The sequence below is a fragment of the Manis javanica genome, chromosome 12, assembly GCF_040802235.1.
Source record: "Manis javanica isolate MJ-LG chromosome 12, MJ_LKY, whole genome shotgun sequence".
Lineage (NCBI taxonomy): Eukaryota > Metazoa > Chordata > Mammalia > Pholidota > Manidae > Manis > Manis javanica.
The window spans coordinates 51,674,196-51,696,498 of NC_133167.1; the positions used below are offsets into that span (position 1 = coordinate 51,674,196).

Consider the following 22,303-nt stretch of genomic DNA (forward strand, 5'->3'; position numbering starts at 1 on the left):
CTTGGGCCTTACGGACCCAGCAGGACCATGGCTTCAGCTGCGGAAGAGCTACAGAAGGATCTAGAAGAGGTGAAGGTGTTGCTGGAAAAGGCCACTAGAAAAAGAATACATGATGCCCGTACAGCTGAAAAATCCAAGATTGAGACAGAAATCAAGAACAAGATGCAACAGAAATCACAGAGGAAAGCAGAACCTCTGATAATGAAAAGCCAGCTGCTGTGGTCGCCCCCATTACAACGGAATATAGAGTGAAAATCAGTAATTACAGATGGGATCAGAGAAGTTTGTGAAAATCTATGTCACTCTGACTGGAGTTCATCAAGTCTCTGCTGAGAACGTGCAGGTGCATTTCACAGAGAGGTCATTTGATCTTTTGGTAAAGAATCTAAATGGGATGAGTTATTCCATGATTGTGAACAATCTCTTGAAACCCATCTCTGTGGAAGGCAGTTCAAAAAAAGTCAAGACAGATACAGTTCTTATCTTATGTAGAAAAAAAGCGGAAAACACACTATGGGACTACCTGACTCAGGTTGAGAAGGAATGCCAAGAGAAAGAAAAACCCTCTTATGACAATGAAACAGACCCTAGTGAGGGACTGATGAATGTTCTAAAGAAAATTTATGAAGATGGAGATGATGATATGAAGTGAACCATTAATAAAGCCTGGGTGGAATCAAGAGAGAAGCAAGCCAAAGGAGACACAGAATTTTGAGACTTTAAAGTCTATTTGGGAACTGTGATGCGGAAATATTATGTTTTCAATAAAGAAATTTGGTGAGTTGCACAGATACATCTGACAGATAACCATTTACACAGCCTCCTAAGTAAAGGCAGTAAATTCTCCATTTCATTCTGGAGGATTTATTTAAATAAAATACACTTATTAAACACTTCCTCAAAAAAACCCCACAAAAATAGAACCAACAAAAGAGGAGTTAGTAGCATACGTGGAGTGAACTATGTGCATCCCAGGAGGTACACAGTTAATCTTTTGGGAGTAGGAGCAGGGAAAATATTTTTAACTCTTGAAGTTTACCAAAAAGTAATTTTGAAAACTTTTATTACTAGAATGTCAGGTATGTAGAGTCAGGGAATATTGTCTGTTTTCCCTGTGATATCACCAGACATGTCTGTTAAGAGTAGATTTAAGTATTTGTTGAAGGGCTAGATCAATAAATTTAATATTTGGGTTAAGAGAAGGAATGCTATAGAATTTATAAAGATATATACTAATAAAACCAGACCCCACCTCTGAAAAAATTAGAGACCAGGACAGGCTGTTATAAAAAAGAAGCAAATTTAATGAAAATGGGAATGAAAAATATAATCATTAAAATAGAAATCTCAAAGATGAGTTGAAGAGAGGGATGGATACAGACAACCAGCAAGCCATTAGATCAAAATGGGGAATTCTCTAGGAATACAGTTTAGAAAGATCCACCGATTTGAGAATTTGGGAACTTCAATAGGAATTCCAAGAAGAAATGAGAGAGTAAATGCAGTGTAGGAAATTTCAAAGACATGTTTCCTGTAGTGGGAGACTCAACTTTTCATATTAAAAGGGTACACCGTGCTAAACAGGATGAATGAAAAATATATCGTGTGATAAAACCGGCCAGCGTCACAAGAAGGAAGGAAAAAAATGCTAAATGCTGCCAAGGAGGAAAGATCACATGACATTGAGATTAATAGCAAACTGAGTACAAGAAATGTTTTCTGCAAAGTTGTGAGAGATGATACTGAACCTTATTCCTTGATGTTTTTATAAATTTTATACTTTACATTTCTTTCAAAAATTTATTGTTAACTGTGAGTATACATAACACAATTATTTTTAAGCTTTTAAATCTTATATCCTGCAACATCACTAAATTACTAACAATAGTAGCTTTTTTGTAGATTATATTAGGTTTTCTTTAAAAAAATGTTGTCTGTGAATTAAGACCATTTTATTTTTCCTTTCCAACCAATTCTTTTTAAATCTTTTTCTCACCTTACTGCAGTGACTAGAACCCCTAATGTTGAATACAAGTACTGAGCAGACTGTTCCTAGTCTTAAGGGGAAAGCATTCAGTGTTCCATCATTAGGTATGATATTAGCAGTCGTTTTTTTATAGATGCCTTTTAGCACGTTGAGAAAATTCTCTTCTCTTCCTGGCTTGCTGAGAGGCTTTATTAAGAATGGATATTGGATTTTCTCAAATGATTTGCTTATATTTATTGAGATAATCTCACAGTTGGGTTTTGTTGCCCCCAGTTTGTTAACAATGCTGGATTAAGTTGATTGATTTTTGAATGCTAAACCAACTTTGCGTTCTTTGGATAAATATACTTGGTCATGATATATTTTCTGTTAATATATTGTTGGATTTGATATTTCTGAAATGTGTTTAGAATTTCTGCCTCTCTTTTCATAAGAGATACTGGTTTGTAGTTTACAATGCCTTTAGTTTTGGTATCAGCATAACACTGGGCTCACAGAACAAGTTGGGATGTATTCACACCTTTCAATTTTCTGGAAAAGCTTGAATAGAATTGATATACTTCCTCCTTAATTATTTGATACAACTCACTAGAGAAGTTGTCTGGGTCTAGGATTTTATTTGTTGGAAGGTTTTTAAGTTTGAATTCAATTTAAAAAATACATAGAGCTATTTAGGTTATTTTTTTCTTGTTTGTTTAACTTTTCATTTTAAAATCATTATGGATTCACAAAAATGAAAAAAAGAAGTACAAGGATGTTTTGTGATGCCTCCACTCAATTTTTCCCTGTGGTTATATTCTATGCAATTATGGTACAATATCAAAATAAGAAAATTGACGTTGGTACATTTGTTAATTCTGAGCATTTTTATTCTAAGTATAGACTGGTGTAACCAGCACTACATTCAAGACATAGAACTATTCCACAAAATTCTCCCTTATACTATCCCTTTAGTCATAAGATTACTTCCACATACCTCACCATCCCTAACTCCTGACAACCATGTTTCCATCTTTACAATTTGCTGACTTTAGAATGTTATACATATCAGCATGTGGCATTATGAGATTTGCTTTTCTCACTCAGCATAATACCCTTGATCCACCCAACTTGGGTAGGTGTCATTAGTTTGTTCCATTTGTTTTATTTCTGGACAGTATGCCATCGTATGCATGTACCACAGTGTGTTTAACATTCATCTATTGTAGAACATTTGGGTCATTTCCAGTTTTTGGCTATTGCAAATAAAGCTGCCATGAACATTTGTGTATGGCTTTTTTGTTTTTTGTTTTTGTGGATGTAAATTTTAATTTCTCTGAAATGAATGCCTAGGAGTGTGATTGTTAGGTTGTATGGTAAGTGTACATTTACTTTTTAAAGAACCTGCAATTTTCCAGTGTGACTGTACCATTATGCTTCCCGCCAGCAATGAATGAGAATTTCTGTTAGTAGAACTGTGCTCTCATCACAAAAACAAATGATGGAACTGTATCACCTACTCAAGAGCAAGTGGATTTGCATTCTTGCCTGGGAGTTATGCTGGTAAACAAGCTTCCTAATTTCTGGTAGCAATGCCAAATGGAGTCAACTGCATATGTCTGGAAAGAGGAATATACCACGTTTCTGGAGTAGGTCTCAGAATTGTGCCATCCATGCAGGACAGGAGCCCTGGGATGTGCTGGTCTACCAATCCAGGGCAGGTTCTGGGACATATGCATTTATGAAACAGTACTAGCAGAAGGGGCAAATTTGGGAGAAATCTTCCAAGGAAGATGAATTCCCAACAATTGTAAACCTGCTGCTGATGTGATAAGAGATCACCTATAAGAGGTAAATGAGAAATAGCTTTATTTCTTCTTCTAAAAGACCCAGTTTAAAATATGAGTTGAAGAAGGGTATATGAAAGGAGCCAATACTCTTCTACATCATAATGAGATACACTTATTCCACCATGAGAGGGAGAACCTTATAAATTTTGTTACAGTTAGAAACTTTTTTTTCCTATGAAGGAGCTAATAGATCAAGAAATGGAAGCTGTAACATGAGAGGAAATGGAAGATCTTAGCATTACAAAAAGGACTTTAAATATACATGTTGAAAATGTGTGAAGGAGTAAAGAAGGGTGAAAATTTAGAATAAACTTGTCTAAGACTGATTCTTTGTTGGCTGTCCCCTCAGAACAGCACTTGGCTGTTTGCTGAACTTCCTGGAAATCAGCTGCAGCTGAGGGCTTAAGGAACTCAGTGCTAGAAATCTGAGGTGATAGGTGAAGCCATGGGCCCAATATCTGCAACTACATGGCTTAGATCCAGAACCCCGATCATGTCAGAGAGGAGCTATCATATTATCAATCAAAATCCCTACAGCACTAGGGCCAGGATGCTTTTCTGAGTCTAATGTCTAGTTTAGATGCCTGGGTTCTGTCCCAGGAGAGATGGTCGACGGAGAACTGCACACCTGCTTTCTTTTCAGTTTTATCACAGGTCTGGTGTGTTTGCTGTATGGTCCTTCCACATTGTTTGCTCAATAACTGGCACAAAAAGTAGGGCATCTGGCCCAGCATACTAAGGTACCACAGATCAAAGACCTACTCAGGAAGTGGGAGAAGCTAAAATAAGGCAACATGACTAGTTTCTGGGATTGAGATGCATAATTAGTGGCTGGTTTGAGGAGCTAGTTCTTTGAAGTTCCCAAGTTTCTTAGGCAATAAATTTGCTAAGAATGTCAAGGCCTGAGGAAATACAGATTGCCAGTATTCCATGGCTGTTATTAAGGCCTTAGAGGGAGTTGCAAGGAGGTGAAGCAGAGGTGGAAGGGTGAACTGGAATCAAAGGTGAAACTGTAGGAGCAATGTAGGTTGCCATATAACTAAGGTATATAGTGTTCTGTCCATCTTATGTTGTATGAGACAGAGAATGTTATTAGGTGCTGAAATCAAAATACTAAGTGTGAAGTCCTAAGTGAGTGCATTTATATCAATGAATTTGACTTTATTGAGTCATATATTCTGGACCTTTGGGTCTAAATTTGGGCTGTAGAATTTATTATCCAACATGTTTCCCAGGCTCCTGACAGTATGAATCAGAAGTTATTTTATTTTTTTAATTCTTAAATTTTTTTCTTAAAATTAAAAAATTGGAATAATTCTAGATTTGCAGAAAAGGTACAAAGACAGTATGGAGATTTCCTGTATTCTCTTCACCCAGCTCTCCCAAATGTTAACATCTCATCAAATCATGGGAAATTTATGAAACCAGGGTTTTACATTGGTACCGTGCTCTGAACTCTACTACAGACTTTATTTGGGCTTCACTAGTTTTTCCACTAATAAATGGCAGTTCTTTCAACTCTGTGTGTGCATGCTATTTCTTGCTGTAGTTGGACTTGTACTGCTCAGTCTGTATTATGTTGGAATCCAGCTCTTGTTATGGGCCGAGAATGCATAAGGAGTGGTAGGGATGGATTCTGGGAATATCAGGAACCCAAAAAATCCAATACACAAGGTTAGAAAAAGGACAAGATAGTTACATAAAAATATTGAAACATGTGTAATGGGAAACACACACACACACATATATTGAAATCCTGAGCACATAGCCTATCTTGTTGGATGGAAAAAGCAAAGCAGGAAAAAAAAACCTAGTGCTTACCTCAAAGAATTAGTATGAGGAAGTAAACAGACCACTGTAGAAGTAACATGCTTAGGAACATGCTTGACATATAAGAATTGCTGCTATGCATCAGCTATTACTTTTACTGCCAAATTGACCTTTGGGTTTCCTCATTCTGCATTAAGGAGAAACCTGAATTTTTTCTTACCTTTGCTACCAGAATCTCTGGGACTCAATGAAACCACTTCTTCTTCTTTTATACTCTTGTTACTACCAGTGCGAAATCAGAATGCTTTGGGGGCCCAAGCTTCCCTATACTGCTAACCTGTAACCTGCTAATTACAGGTTAATTACAGGTTCTCTCTAATGAACTCTGTGTGTAAGTGAGAATGACTATTTGTATTTTGCACTTTCACTTGCTTTAGCAGCCATGTTCCCTTTAAAATATTGTAGCTGGAACAAAAACACACAAAAAAGAACATGGATATAGTTTTTTTTTCTTTCTTAAAAAGCCTTGCTGCTTCTTTGATTGTCTTTTCAATCAGAAAAGTTTACTTTGGCCGCTTTGGAATATAGTCCTCATTGTAACCTGCTTGAAGTTCTATGACTCCCTCTTTCCTCGTGAACTTATTTTATACCCAGAGGAATTATCTTTACTAAATTCTGTTTCCAGAGGTTCTTTCTTTTCCCTCCTCAACATTTCAAAACATCAAACAGAATTGAATGTGTCTTTTGCCTGAATTAATATATTCAAAGCTAAGATTAAATAAAAATGTTAAAATTTCAGTTGCATACTAATATGCAAAGACCATTCCTCAGTGTTGAATGGAGGGGCTAAATAAGTAAGACGAGCATTCTCTATCGTTAAATGAGGGAATAGGATGTCAGAGAAGGGAGTAGACCCTGGAAGGCTCTCTGAGATTTTCAAACACTGAACCACTGTTCCTATCTGTGTAGACACACGGCTGACCTGGTGAGGACATCTCTTGGACTTGTTGTATCTGCCACCCAGCCTCTCACTTTTTGATATAGGCTTCTGTCCTGTTCTCCACCGAAAGGTTTTCATTTCTATAATACTCAGACTTTTCAGCAAGAACTTTGTATTAGATTGAACAATTCTGTTGGTATACTTGAGCACAAAAATCTGGTATGTTCCTTCTCAACAGCAGCAGACAATTTAATGCAGTTAATTTCACTTATAAGAAAGCTTTATAGTGTGATAATGAAATCAGCAATACTCTGTAGTTAAATACAATTGTTTCAATTCTATGGTTTTAATTTTTTCATTAGAAGACTTAGTCCTTATCAAGATGAATTTATATCCCAAGCACCTAATTTATTCCTTGTAAAAGTGTTCTTTTGGATGCCTTTCCCTTTATTAATTAGCAATGTTAATTAGCTTAATAACTTGATTTATTTACAAAGCTAAGGGGCAGTTTTCACCAAGCTGATAGCAGCAAACAAACTGTCACTATGACTGTCTCCTCTTGTCTCCATTATTGGTATTGTTCAATTTTTTAAAATGCCACAAAGCCAGTAAAACCTATCACTCACCATCGGATAGCAAAATGAGCTGCGCAAGTACACTGGGGAAGAAAAGTGTCTTTCCAGTCTTCTCTTCATGTAGAATTTTTGTTTGAAAAATTTTTATATACAATATTTGGTCCTTCAGGATACCTGAAGGTTTTCAAGTTTTTCTATATTTTAAAAAGTGAATGCTGAAACTTTTATTTGATTTTTTTCTCCTTTATCAATTTGACAGTTGTAAAAGCAAGAAAACTTGAGGCACTAGGATGCTACATTCTCCAGGACATCTCTGAGAACACAAATCTTTAAATGATCCAGTCAGTCTTTAGGACATGAAGTGTGATTCAGGGACTCATGAGTACTCCCAAACTCTTCCCAGGTATCCGGGAGGTCAAAACAATTTTCATAACAGTAATGAGATGTTGTTTATAACCTGTTGTTTATAATGATAATATGTTAATTGTGTTCTGCTCACTTTCATTCTGTCCTAAGTGTGTGGTGAAGTTTTCCCAGAGGCTACCTGATGTGTCTTTTCACACTAGACTGACTGTAGAAACAGGTATGAAAATCTAGCTCCATTTCATAAAGCCAGACATTGAAGAGATTTACAGAAATGTAAAGTGTTTTCCTCACCCTCATTAATTTTGGGGAGAAATTTTTCATAAACATGCATGTCAATATGTAATGGATTTATTATTTTTTAAATGAATTAATAAATATTTTTAAAAATTGGTCATGGGAATGGTAGTACAGCACGGAGAAAATAGCCAGTGATTCTGTAACACCTTTCTATGCCGACAGATAGTAACTGCACTAGTTGGGGTGAAGATTTTATAATGTGGGTAACTTTTGAACCACTGTGTTGTATACTTGAAACTTATATGATTGTATATCAACTATACTTCAATAAAAAAAGAAGTAAATGAATTAATAAATATTTTTAAATTTCCAGTTTAATTCCTAGTGTGGTACATATCAGTAGACACAAAGGAAATAAACAAAAGCACTTTGAAGTCCTCAATAGTTTTTAAGAGTGTTAAGAGGATCCTGAGACAAGAGTTCTCAAATTGCTGACCAATTGCCAAGAAAACTTCCTACTTTTACCATGCTATCCTGAGAACTTGAATTCTTACCTAACATCCTTATTTATTTTAACGGCTTCAACACCATTTTCAATCCATGTATCTATGCTCCCCTTCATCCTCCAGTTCTAGATTCACTGCCAGATCTATTAGCCTGGATTCTGAATTTTACAGAATTCTGAACACCTGTAGCAACTTGGTGATGAACTGCTTGGGAAGGAATGAGGACGTAAGAGTAGGAATGGTGAGCTTCAAAAACTGAGACTTTCTAGCCAGTGACATTTCTCCTATAAACCCTAGATTCATACAACCAAGGCAACTAGAACTGACCAGAGCTAGAACTTTATCAGTTATATCTGTAAATTGTCAGACATTCTATTCGCTACTTTGTGTCTTTTATTTTTAATCTTAACAGTTTCTTTGGAGGTAGGCATAATTGGCTTATTTCATGGATGAGGAAACCTGAGTTTGGAGAAGTGGAATGATTTGTTCAAGACAATAGAGTCAGTTGGCAAGATTGGGTTTCCCAGCCTGGCCTGATTAGCACCCAGACCGTATGAGCAAGAGGTGCCTTTCAGTTCCTTTTGTGGTGTTTTTACTTTAGATTTTACTCTGGGGAAGAGATGGCCCAGAATAGATGTTTAATAAATACACTTTTGTAGAATGGAGGCATACTACGACCAACCTAGGAGTTGAGTCCTGCTTAGCTGTTTTAGGATTCTTGCTTTTTTCTCTCAGATCATTCTAGCTCTCTGATAAGAATCAGAATTTCTAACAGGTCCCTCTGCCCATAAAAGCATTGTAATCAGAGATCTTTTAGCATGGAGAGTCACTGACCCTTCTTCCATAATGTAAATTGAAATCAGTCTAAGAGGAACCTATAAATTGTCACTAAAGACTGAAGAGTTATTAGAAATAAAAATCAAATCCCAAGTAGGAATTTTTATATAACATGAAATATTTCTCTTGAAATACTTCCCATATCCTCTCCTGAAAAGAAATTCTATCTCATTTTCATTAGTCTATTTAAAACAATTTGCGTGGTTCTGCTCCACTTTAACAATCAACTTAAAGTACTTGGACAGAATCATATCATTAACTTTCATCTCTGTGGGCCATTATAACTTGAAATCTTAAAAAGCAGTGGTCATCCTTTGAGAAGGTAGTTTGTGTGACTTTCCTATTTGAATGATCACAAGGAAGAGAGTGAATAATTCACAAATCCAAACTCACATATTTTAACTGTTTCCTATTTACTCATTTTACTTTTAACTGGAAAAGACTTGAACCAATTAACATCAGTGGTGGTGGAGGAGTAACACTAGCCCCTTTGCCAATAGAGTTTAGACAAATACTAAGCAAAAACTATTAAGGTGGTATTGATAATAAATTAAGAGAAATCTAAATAACTGAGAGTATAGCTTTAAAGAGTTTTGTTGATTTAGTATCAATTCCTTATATGTAACATATCCTTATTCAGGACTTTCTTTTTTATAGCTTTTGTAATTATGAAAAGACAATGAATCTCTATTTTCTTTGACCCTGTCTATTAATTCATTTCACATATTTTATGGTATGCATCACATATAAACTCTTGTATACATTTTTCCTCTTCCTCACCAAAGTGGAAACTCATAAAGACAGAGAACATGCCATTCATCTTTGTGATGCCAGGGTTCTTGTTCAGAGAGTTGAAGAATGAACTTTGCAAACACTCAAAGTAGGAGACCAAGGAAAAGGCTTTTATTTAGAGATAAAGTGAGAGGACAGAGCTCCCGGCTCACACCAGGAGGGGACAAGAGAGTCTGTAGCTGTGCATTGTCTAGAGGTTTTATAGGCAGTTGAGGATTTTTGGAACGTGATAAAGGGCTTGGGTGTGTGGACTTGTTAAGTGGTCTTAGAATCTTCATCCTTGATGAGACATTAAGTCCCTTTTCTCACCAGTCCTCCAGGTAATTCTGCAAAATTAACATAAGAAATTTATTGCAGATTTTCCCCCTCAGAATAACAGCTTTTTGGTCTGGGAGCACATCAATCATCAATCAAGACTGCCTGCCCTGCCCTCATGGTGGGCTGAGTTATTGTCTTTTTGCTAAAGAGTTTAAAAGGCAATCTAAGATGGAGTCTTTCTCAATTTTACTATGTTGTTTATGGCTTGGCTTGCTTGCTATTATTAATTGCCCAGGTTGCAAATCACCTGATCAGGTCTGAAGGAGGAAAAACAGCATATAGGTCTGGGCTTTTAGCATGCTTAAGTGAATCTTACACATGATTACAAATGACTAGCATAGTAAAAACATGGGCTATGCTGAGATACTTTCCTTTATCTGGGGAATATTAACTGATCTCACTGAAGAATGACTTTAGAGCTTAACGTTTAGCATGGAGTTTTGGGAGGGGTTTTCTTTGCATATACTTACATTGCTCTGACTGTACTTATTTTTTCCAGAGGCCTTCAGCTTACTCTCTCTAAGCCCATGGTCCCTGTCTCATTTGCATCCTTCACTATAAGCAGCACAGTGCTTTGCATATTGCAAGTGTCCAATAAATATTCATATGGATAAATTATTATCACATATGCTAAGGTTTCTTTCACAGTTTTAATTTAAAATCCATATTGGTTTCTTTAAGGGACTTAGAATCTAGAGCCTGAAATTTAACTGAATTTTCCTTAGATTCTTATCTGTATTCTTTGAGTTTATTTATTTGTATTCTTTAAATGAGTGTTAACATAAAATGCAAGACTCATCTACACAATTAAAATTAGCCTTGTTAGCATTGTTTCAGTCAGTTATTTTGCTCGAATGAAGTTCTGTTCTTTCATCACCCTGGAGATCATATCTCCTCTGTCATGTCTTTGAGGACAGCCTGGAATCACAAGAGTGAGAATGGATAACTTTCAGACAAACCTACTTCTCTTAGCCACTTGGTTTAAAAGATAAACACACCTTAAGGTGTAGGATGAATTAAAATGTAACTAAAACAGGACAGGAAGTAAACAGAGTATTCATTGTCAGGAAAGAGATATTTTCCTTAATGAAAACTAATCAGGATATACATTTCATGGATTACATTTTTTACAAAGGGGAAAATTCCCCAGAACTAACTTGCCACACATTGTATTTTTGTATTTTTGAAACAGTTAAGCCATGAGAGTAAGATGTCCTCACAATGCAGCCAACTTCAGAGTAAGCCACGAATTTTTATTCTCGAGAAACGTGACCTCCTAGAAAAGTACCTGTGTTGTCCAAAAGAGTGACATGGACAGAGGCAACAAGAAAGTGGTTTTCCTCAGGAGAAGGGAAAGTTGGAGAAGAAGGTCTTGTCCATGTTTTGAGGGGAGAGAACCAGAGCTGGATGACCAGCAGTAATGGCAGAAGCTGGAGTATGATGATCAAGAGGCAGGATCTCAGAAGAATGAGACAGACTAGGGTTTGAATCCAGGCTATGGTTTTAGCCCTGGAAAAATCAGTTAAATGCTTTTCTCCTTATCTATAGATGTCTTAATAATGCTCTCAGAGGACTGTTTTGAAAACCATTAAAGACCATGTTTTAAAAAAGCCTGGGACATAATAAACATTCACAAATGGTAATATAAAAGAAAAAAAATCAAATTTATTCTTTCTACAGATATGTTTTTACAGCAGAGAAAGGAATTTCATTATATTATTTTAGCTTAATTAAAAATTTTTTTTATTGAGGTATGATTGATATACACTCTTATGAAGGTTTCACATGGAAAAAACAATGTGGTTATTACATTTACTCATATTATCAAGTCCCCACACATACCCCAATGCAGCCACTGTCCATCAGTGCAGCAAGATGCCGCAGATTCACTATGTGCCTTCTCGGTGCTACACTGTTCTCCCCATGATCCCCCACACCATGTGTACTAAACATAATATCCCTCAATTCCCTTCTCCCTCCCTCCCCACCCACCTTCCCACAACCCTCCCCTTTGGTAACCACTAGTGCATTCTTGGAGTCTTTGAGTCTGCTGCCATTTTGTTCCTTCAGTTTTGCTTCATTGTTATACTCCACAAATGAGGGAAATCATTTGGCGTTTGTCTTTCTCTGCCTGGATTACTTCACTGAGCATAATGTCCTCCAGCTCCATCCATGTTGTTGCAAATGATAGGATTTGTTTCTTTCTTATGGCTGAATAGTATTCCATTGTGTATATATACCACATCTTTTTTATCCATTCATCTACAGATGGACACTTAGGTCGCTTCCATATCTTGGCTATTGTAAAAAGTGCTGCAATAAACATATGGGTGCATATGTCTTTTTGAATCTGAGAAGTTGTATTCTTTGGGTAAATTCCAAGGAGTGGAATTCCTGGGTCAAATGGTATTTCTATTTTTAGTTTTCTGAGGAACCTCCATATTGCTTTCCACAATGGTTGAACTAGCTTACATTCCCACCAGCTGTGTAGGAGGGTTCCCCTTTCTCTGCATCTTTTAATTGTTGTTCTTAATCTTTTCGATGCTGGCCATCCTTACTGGTGTGAGGTGATATCTCATTGTGGTTTTATTTGCATTTCCCTGATGATTAGTGATGTGGAGCATCTTTCCATGTGTCTGTTGGCCATCTGAATTTCTTCTTTGGAGAACTGTCTCTTCAGCTCCTCTGCCCATTTGTTAATTGGGTTATTTGCTTTGTGGGTGTTGAGGCATGTAAGTTCTTTATATATTTTGGATGTTAACCCCTTGCCAGATATGTCATTTACAAATATATTCTCCCATACTGTAGGATGCCTTTTTGTTCTGTTGATGATGTCCGTTGCTGTACAGAAACTTTTTAGTTTGATGTAGTCCCATGAGTTCATTTTTGCTTTTGTTTCCCTTGCTGGAGGAGATGCATTCAGGAAGAAGTTGCTCATGCTTATATTCAGGAGATGTTTGCCTATGTTCTCTTCTAAGAGTTTTATGGTTTCATGACTTACATTCAAGTCTTTGATCCATTTCAAGTTTACTTTTGTGTATGGGGTTAAACAATAATCCAGTTTCATTCTCTTGCATGTAGCTGTCCAGTTTTGCTAACACCAACTGTTGAAGAGGCCGTGATTTCCCCACTGTATGTCCATGGCTCCTTTATCATATATAGTTGACTATATATGGTTGGGTTTATATCTGGGCTCTCTAGTCTGTTCCATTGGTCTATGGGTCTGTTCTTATGCCAGTACCAAGTTGTCTTGATTACTGTGGCTTTGTAGTAGAGCTTGAAGTTGGGGAGCATAATTCCCCCTGTTTTATTCTTCCTTCTCAGGATTGCTTTGGGCTATTCGAGGTCTTTTGTGGTTCCATGTGAATTTTACAATGATTTTTTCTAGTTTGTTGAAGAATGCTGTTGCTATTTTGATTGGGTTTGCATTGAATCTATAGATTGCTTTTGGCAGGATGGCCATTTTGATAATATTAATTCATCCTATCCATGAGCATGGGATGTGTTTCCATTTATTGGTATCTTCTTTAATTTCTCTCGTGAGTGTCTTGTAGTTTTCAGAGTATAGGTCTTTCACTTCCTTGGTTAGGTTTATTCCTAGGTATTTTATTCTTTCTGATGCAATTGTGAATGGAATTGTTTCCCTGATTTCTCTCTCTGCTAATTCATTGTTAGTGTATAGGAATGCCACAGATTTATGTGTATTTATTTTGTATTCTGTATCCTAAATTGAGATGTTAGATGGAGTGGGTTTCTAATGTACAATATCATGTCATCTGCAAGCAGTGACAGTTTGACTTCTTCCTTGCCAATTTGGATTCCTTTTATTTCTTTGTGTTGTCTGATAGCAATGGCTAGGACCTCCAATATTATGTCGAATAGAAGTGGGGAGAGTGGGCATCCTTGTCTTGTTCCCAGTCTTAAAGGAAAAGCTTTTAGCTTCTTGCTGTTGGCTGTGGGTTTGTCATATATGACCTTTATTATGTTGAGGTACTTGCCTTCTATACCCATTTTGTTGAGAGTTTTTATCATGAATGGATGTTGAATTTTGTTGAATGCTTTTTCAGCATCTATGGAGATGATCGTGTAGTTTTTGTCCTTGTTTTTGTTGATATGGTGGATGATGTTGGTGGATTTTTGAATGTTGTACCATCCTTGTATCCCTGGAATAAATCCTACTTGATCATGATGGATGATCTTTTTGATGCATTTTTGAATTCAGTTTGCTAATATTTTGTTGATTATTTTTGCATCTATGTTAATCAGGGATATTGGTGTGTAATTTTCCTTTTTTTGTGGTGTCTTTGCCTGGTTTTGGTATTAGAGTGATGCTGGCCTCATAGAATGAGTTTGGAAGTATTCACTCCTCTTCTATTTTTGGAAAACCTTAAGGAAAATGGGTATTAGGTCTTCACTACATGTTTGATAAAATTCAGTGGTGAAGCCATCTGGTCCAGGCGTTTTGTTCTTAGGTAGTTTTTAAATCACTAGTTCAATTTCGTTGCTGGTAATTGATCTGTTCAGATTTTCTGTTCTTGGAAGGTTGTATTTTTCTAGAAAGTTGTCCATTTCTTCTAGGTTATCCACTTTGTTAGCATATAATTTTTCATAGTATTCTCTAAGAAGTCTTTGTAATTCTGTGGTGTCCATAGTCATTTTTCCTTTCTCTTTTTTGATTCTGTTTATGTGTATAGACTCTCTTTTTTTCTTGATAAGTCTGGCTAGGGGTTTATCTATTTTGTTTATTTTCTTGGAGTACCAGCTCTTGCTTTCATTGACTCTTTCTATTGTTTTATTCTTCTCAATTTTATTTATTTCTACTCTAATCTTTATTATGTCCCTCCTTTACTGACTGAGCCTCATTTCTTCTTCTTTTTCTAGTTTCATTAATTGTGAGTTTTGACTGCTTATATGGGATTGTTGTTCTTTCCTGAGGTTGGCCTGTATTACAATATACTTTCCTCTTAGCATGGCTTTGGCTACGTCCCACAGATTTTGCAGTGTTGAATTATTGTTGTCATTTGTCTCCATATATTGCTTGATCTCTGTTTTTATTTGGTCATTGATCCATTGATAATTTAGGAGCATGTTGTGAAGCCCCCTTGTGTTTCTGGGATTTTTCATTTTCTTTGTGTAATTTATTTCTAGTTTCATACCTTTGTGGTCTGAGACACTGGTTAGTACAATTTCAATCTTTTTGAATTTACTGAGGCTCTTTTTGTGGCCTGGTATATGATCTAATCTTGAAAATGTTCCATGTGCTCTTGAGAAGAATGTGTATTCTGCTACTTTTGGGTGTAGAGTTATGTAGATGTCTGTTAGGTCCATCTGTTCTAGTGTGTTTTTCAGTGCCTTTGTCACCTTACTTATCTTCTGTCTGCTTGATCTGGCCTTCAGAGTGAGTGGTGTGTTGAGGTTTCCTAGAATGAATGCATTGCATTTTATTTTCCCTTTTAATTCAGTTAGTATTCTTTTCACATATGTAGGTGATCCTGTGTTGGGAACATAGACATTTATAATGGTTATATCTTCTTGTTGGATTGACGCCTTTATCATTATGTAATGTTCTTCTTTGTCTCTTGTGACTTTCTTTGTTTTGAAATCTATTTTGTCTGATACAAGTACTGCAACTCCTGCTTTTTTCTCTCTGTTAGTTGCATGAAATATCTTTTCCTATCCCTTCACTTTTAGTCTGTGTATGTCTTTTGGTTTAAAGTGAGTCTTTTCTAGGCAGCTTATAGATGGGTCTTATTTTTTTATCCATTCAGTGACTCTATTTCTTTTAATTGGTGCATTCAGTCCATTTACATTTAGTGTGATTATTGATAGGTATGTACTTATTGCCATTGCATGCTTTAGATTCATGGTTACCAAAGGTTCAAGGTTAACTTCCTTACTATGTAAGAGTCTAACTTAACTCACTTAATATGCTATTACAAACACAATCTAAAGGTTCTGTTCTTTTTCTCCTCTATTTTCTTCCTCCTCCATTCTTTATATATTAGGTGTCATATTCTGAACTCTTTTGTCTATCCCTTGATTGACTTTGGAAAGAGTTCATTAAATTTTCCATTTGCTTAGCAATTAGCTGTTCTACTTTATTTACTGTGGTTTTATTACCTCTGGTGACAGCTATTCAACCTCAGGAACACTTCCATCTATAGTAGTCCCTCCAAAATACACTGTAGAGATGGTTTGTGGGAGGTAAATTATCTCAGCTTTTGCTTATCTGAAAATTGTTTAATTCCTCCTTCAAATTTAAATGATAATCTTGCCGGATAAAGTAATCTTGGTTCGAGGCCCTTCTGCCTCATTGCATTAAATATATCATGCCACTCCCTTCTGGCCTGTAAGGTTTCTGCTGAGAAGTCTGATATTAACCTGATGGACTTTCCTTCGTATGTGATTTATTTCTCTCTCTGGATGCTTTTAATCATCTGTCCTTATCTTTATTCTTTGCCATTTTAATTAGTATATGTCTTAGTGTTTTCTTCCTTGGGTCCCTTGTGTTGGGAGATCTGTGGATCTCCATGGCCTGAGAGACTATCTCCTTCCCCAGATTGGGGAAGTTTTCAGCAATTACCTCCTCAAAGACACTTTCTATCCCTATCTCTCTCTCTCTCTTCTTCTCCTGCTACCCCTATAATGCGAATATTGTTCTGTTTGGATTGGTCACACAGTTCTCTCAATATTCTTTCATTCTTAGAGATCTTTTTTCTCTCTGTGCCTCAGCTTCTTTGTATTCCTCTTCTCTAGTTTCTTTTTCATTTATTGTCTTCTCACTGTATCCAACCTGCTTTTAATACCCTCCATTGTGCTCTTCAACGATTGAATCTCTGACCTGAATTCATTCCTGAGTTCTTGAATATCTTTCCATACCTCAATTAGCATGTTAATGATTTTTATTTTGAACTCCCTTTCAGGAAGAGTCATGTGGTCAAGTCATCTTTCTCAGGAGTTCTATTAATAATTTTACTCTGAACCAGATTCCTTTGGCATTTTTTATTGGTATATGGTGCCCTCAAGTGCCCAGAAGCTCTAATCTCTGGAGCTGCTCAGCCCCTGAAGCAATGTCGGGGGTTGCAGGGGAGCGGTATTGGTACCTAGGGGGAGGAAAGAGCTGTTTCCTGCTTCCCAGCTGCTATGACTTTCTCCACTGCATGAACCAGTGGGCTGAGCACACAGGTATAAGCCTTTATGCTTTGTGTTTGTAGTTGCTGTAGACAGATCTTCCCTCTGGCTGGCCTAACACCTGTGTAGGGTTTGCTGGTTTGCGAGCCACGTGGGGCTGGCCGGGAGAAAGGCGCAGTAAGCTGCCTATCACGGAGGAGATCCTTGGAGCTGTGTAGCCAGCCAGGGAGCTGGAGCACCTGGAAATCATGAAAGCTCCCAGCCTGCTGTGCAGATTGCACCTGGACAATTTTGTCCACCTGTCCTTTCTCCTGAGCAGTAAGCTCTGTGCAATCCCAGCCCCTATAGCAGCCCTCTTGCTAAGTACTTCCTTGTTAGGAAGTCTCTCAGACAGCCCACCTTTCTTTTGTCCCAGAGCAGCTGGATATGGATCCCTGCTTTCCAGAAGTAGCTGGAATCTCAGTCTCTCCAGGAATTCTGCCTGTCTTCGCTTTCCAATCCCCTAGTTATGAGAGTGTCATGAAAGCACCTGGAAATGTAGGTTTGTGCTCCCAGAGCAGGTCTCTGGAGTCAGGTATTCAGGAGTCCCAGGCCTCCACTCCCTCCCCACTCCATTTATCTTCCTCCAGCCTGTGAGCTGGGGTGGGGGAGGGGCTTGGGTCCTGCCAGACCACAGCTTTAGTATGTTACCTTGCTCTGTGAAGTCGCTCTTTTCTCCAGGTGTATGCAATCTGGTGCAGTCCTCTTTCCTGTTGCTCTTTCAGGATCAGTTGTATTAATTATATTTTCATATTATATGCAGTTTTAGGAGGAGCCCTCTGTCTCTCTTCTCACCCCGCCATCTTTAATCCAAAAATATTTCTTAAGAGACTACAACTATCATCTAAAATTCTACATACCTTTAAGTAACCTCCAAATTCTATTTTTTTTTTTTGAGAGGGCATCTCTCATATTTATTGATCAAATGGTTGTTAACAACAATAAAATTCAGTATAGGGGGGTCAACGCTCAATGTACAATCATTAATCCATCTCAAGCCTAATTCTCATCAGTCTCCAATCTTCTGAAGCATAATGAACAAGTTCTTACATGGTGAACGAATTCTTACATAGTGAATAAATTCTTACATGGTGAACAGTACAAGGGCATTCATCACAGAAACTTTCGGTTTTGATCATGCAATATGACCTATAAACAATCAGGTCAAATATGAATATTCGTTTGATTTTTGTACTTGATTTATATGTTGATCCCACATTTCTCCTATTATTATTATTATTTTTATTTTTAATAAAATGCTGAAGTGGTAGGTAGATGCAAGATAAAGGTAGAAAACATAGTTTAGTGCTGTAAGAAGGCAAATGTAGATGATCAGATGATCAGGTGTGTGCCTATGGACTAAGTATTAATCCAGGCTAGACAAGGGCAGCAAGACATCCACGGATGCAGAAGATTTCTCTCAAAGCAGGGTGGGGAGAGGTTCTGAGCCTCACCTCTGTTGATCCCCAAATTCTCACCTGATGGCCCCCCTGCGACTGTGCCTGTCTTAGGTTGTTCCTCCCTTGAGGAATCTTACCCGTCTCTGGCTAACCAGTCATCTTCCGGGGCCATACAGGGAAATGTAAAGTTGGTAAGTGAGAGAGAAGCCATATTGTTTGCAAAGGTTAGCTTTTTACTTCTTTGCAGATTTATGCCTTGTGGCTTCTATGCCCAGCACTTGTCTCGAGGTATCTTTACCACCTGGAGGAATTATGATACTCGGTAAATTCAATATGAGGCACGAATTCTATTTAAGGGTTGTAATTAGAAAGGAAGAAGAAAAGCTATAGATGTAGCATATGAAGGAAACATGGGAGGATTGATTATTTCTTTGACATATCTTCTTGTATAGTACCTTAAGTATGTATAGATTTTAAACTACTAACTAATTTGCACACACATATTAACGTAATAGGAATACGGTGACATAAACAAAGCAAATCTATAATTACCATCCATCTCCAGTGAAGCCAAGAAAACCATTTAGGCACCCTAGGCATTTGTGAAAATTTATCTATGATATGATGGATATTGTCCAACTGTACTTGAACCATCAGACAAATTAAAGCAGCCCATTTCTGGGATCTGTTCACATCCCATATGTTCTTTTAACCATAGATAGTCTATAGTCATGAGATTTTGGAGTGCTACAACTTGCACCCCTCCCAACTCCTGGTTGAGTTCCAACAGTACAGATCCGGTCAAATTCGTTGTCTCACTGTATGCAGATGCCAGCCTAGACATCTCCCTCCTCATTCCTATGGCAAGTCCAGGAGACGGTGGGCTGGATGCAGCCCCAACCGCAGCATCGTCCGGATCCCTGTGGAGGCTTTTTGATGATCATCCCCCGGCACGAGTCCTCCAGAGAGTGCTGATGCCGGAAGCTCCTCCTCATATCGTATCTTAGTTCATTTTCTGGGTATCCAAGCTAGGCCTTGATCTTCTGCGTAGAAACAAACAGACCCTTTGCCCACACTTTGACATGCCCTCTATACCACTGTGCAGAACTCATTGGAGGTCAGCACACAGTAACTGCTTTTTTTTTTTTTTAATTAAGAGAAAGGAATATTATCAGAAAAGAGTACCTCCATAGCTGATCATCTGACACCCTTTAAGTGATCAACATTAAGGATATTTAAAGCATGCGTTGATCTTTGATTTACCAATAGTTTTATCCTGTTAAGGAGTAATCCCCCTTTTCTATCTTTCTTTTTTTTTTAATTTTTAATTTTTAATCTACACTTACATGAAGAATACTATGTTTACTATGCTCTCCCCTATATCAGGTCCCCCCTAACAACCACATTACGGTTACTGTCCATCAGCTTAGCAAAATGTTGTAGAGTCACTACTTCTTCTCTCTGTGTTGTGCAGCCCACCCTCCCCTTTCTCCCTCCCCCCATGCATGCTAATCTTAATACCCCCCTTCTTCTCCCCCCCCCTTATCCCTCCCTGCCCACCCATCCTCCCCAGTCCCTTTCCCTTTGGTACCTGTTAGTCCATTTTTGGGTTCTGTAATTCTGCTGCTGTTTTGTTCCTTCAGTTTTTCCTTTGTTCCTATACTCCTCAGATGAGTGAAATCATTTGGTATTTCTCTTTCTCCACTTGGCTTATTTCACTGAGCATAATACTCTGCAGCTCCATCCATGTTGTTGCAAATGGTTGGATTTTTCCACTTCTTATGGCTGAGTAGTATTCCATTGTGTATATGTACCACATCTTCTTTATCCATTCATCTACAGATGGACATTTAGGTTGCTTCCAATTCTTGGCTATTGTAAATAGTGCTGCGATAAACAAAGGAGTGCATCTGTCTTTCTCAAACTTGATTGCTGCGTTCTTAGGGTAAATTCCTAGGAGTGGAATTCCTGGGTCAAATGGTAGGTCTGTTTTGAGCATTTTGATGCACCTCCATACTGCTTTCCACAATGGTTGAACTAATTTACATTCCCACCAGCAGTGTAGGAGGGTTCCCCTTTCTCCACAGCCTCGCCAACATTTGTTGTTGTTTGTCTTTTGGATGGCAGCTATCCTTACTGGTGTGAGGTGATACCTCATTGTAGTTTTAATTTGCATTTCTCTGATAATTAGCGATGTGGAGCATCTTTTCATGTGTCTCTTGGCGATCTGTATTTCTTTTTTGGAGAACTGTCTGTTCAGTTCCTCTGCCCATTTTTTAATTGGGTTATTTGTTTTTTGTTTGTTGAGGCGTGTGAGCTCTTTATATATTCTGGACGTCAAGCCTTTATCGAATCTGTCATTTTCAAATATATTCTCCCATACTGTAGGGTTCCTTTTTGTTCTATTGATGGTGTCTTTCGCTGTACAGAAACTTTTCAGCTTAATGTAGTCCCACTTGCTCATTTTTGCTGTTGTTTTCCTTGCCCGGGGAGATATGTTCAAGAAGAGGTCACTCATGTTTATGTCTAAGAGGTTTTTGCCTATGTTTTTTTCCAAGAGTTTAATGGTTTCATGACTTACATTCAGGTCTTTGATCCATTTTGAGTTTACCTTTGTATATGGGGTTAGAGAATGGTCCAGTTTCATTCTCCTACATGTAACTGTCCAGTTTTGCCAGCACCATTTGTTGAAGAGACTGTCATTTTGCCATTGTATGTCCATGGCTCCTTTATCAAATATTAATTGACCATATATGTTTGGGTCAATTTCTGGGGTCTCTAATCTGTTCCACTGGTCTGTGGCCCTGTTCTTGTGCCAGTACCAAATTGCCTTGATTACTATGGCTTTGTAGTAGAGCTTGAAGTTGGGGAGTGAGATCCCCCCTACTTTATTCTTCTTTTTCAGGATTGCTTTGGCTATTCGGAGTCTTTGGTGTTTCCATATGAATTTTTGAATTATTTGTTCCAATTCATTGAAGAATGTTGCTGGTAATTTGAGAGGGATTGCATCAAATCTGTATATTGCTTTGGGCAGGATGGCCATTTTGACGATATTAATTCTTCCTAGCCATGAGCATGGCATGAGTTTCCATTTATTAGTGTCCCCTTTAATTTCTCTTAAGAGTGACTTGTAGTTTTCAGAGTATAAGTCTTTCACTTCTTTGGTTAGGTTTATTCCTAGGTATTTTATTCTTTTTGATGCAATGGTGAATGGAATTGTTTTCCTGATTTCTCTTTCTATTGATTCGTTGTTAGTGTATAGGAAAGCTACAGATTTCTGTGTGTTGATTTTGTATCCTGCAACTTTGCTGTATTCCGATATCAGTTCTAGTAGTTTTGGAGTGGAGTCTTTAGGGTTTTTTATGTACAGTATCATATCATCTGCAAATAGTGACAGTTTAACTTCTTCTTTACCAATCTGGATTCCTTGTATTTCTTTGTTTTGTCTGATTGCCGTGGCTAGGACCTCCAGTACTATGTTAAATAACAGTGGGGAGAGTGGGCATCCCTGTCTGGTTCCCGATCTCAGAGGAAATGCTTTCAGCTTCTCGCTGTTCAGTATAATGCTGGCTGTGG

General features: G+C 37.6%; 1 pseudogene; it reads left to right on the forward strand.

Moving 5' to 3' along the window:
• Nucleotides 1-898, forward strand: LOC108385965 (calcyclin-binding protein pseudogene; annotated as a pseudogene).
• Nucleotides 899-22,303: the final 21,405 nt, after the last annotated feature.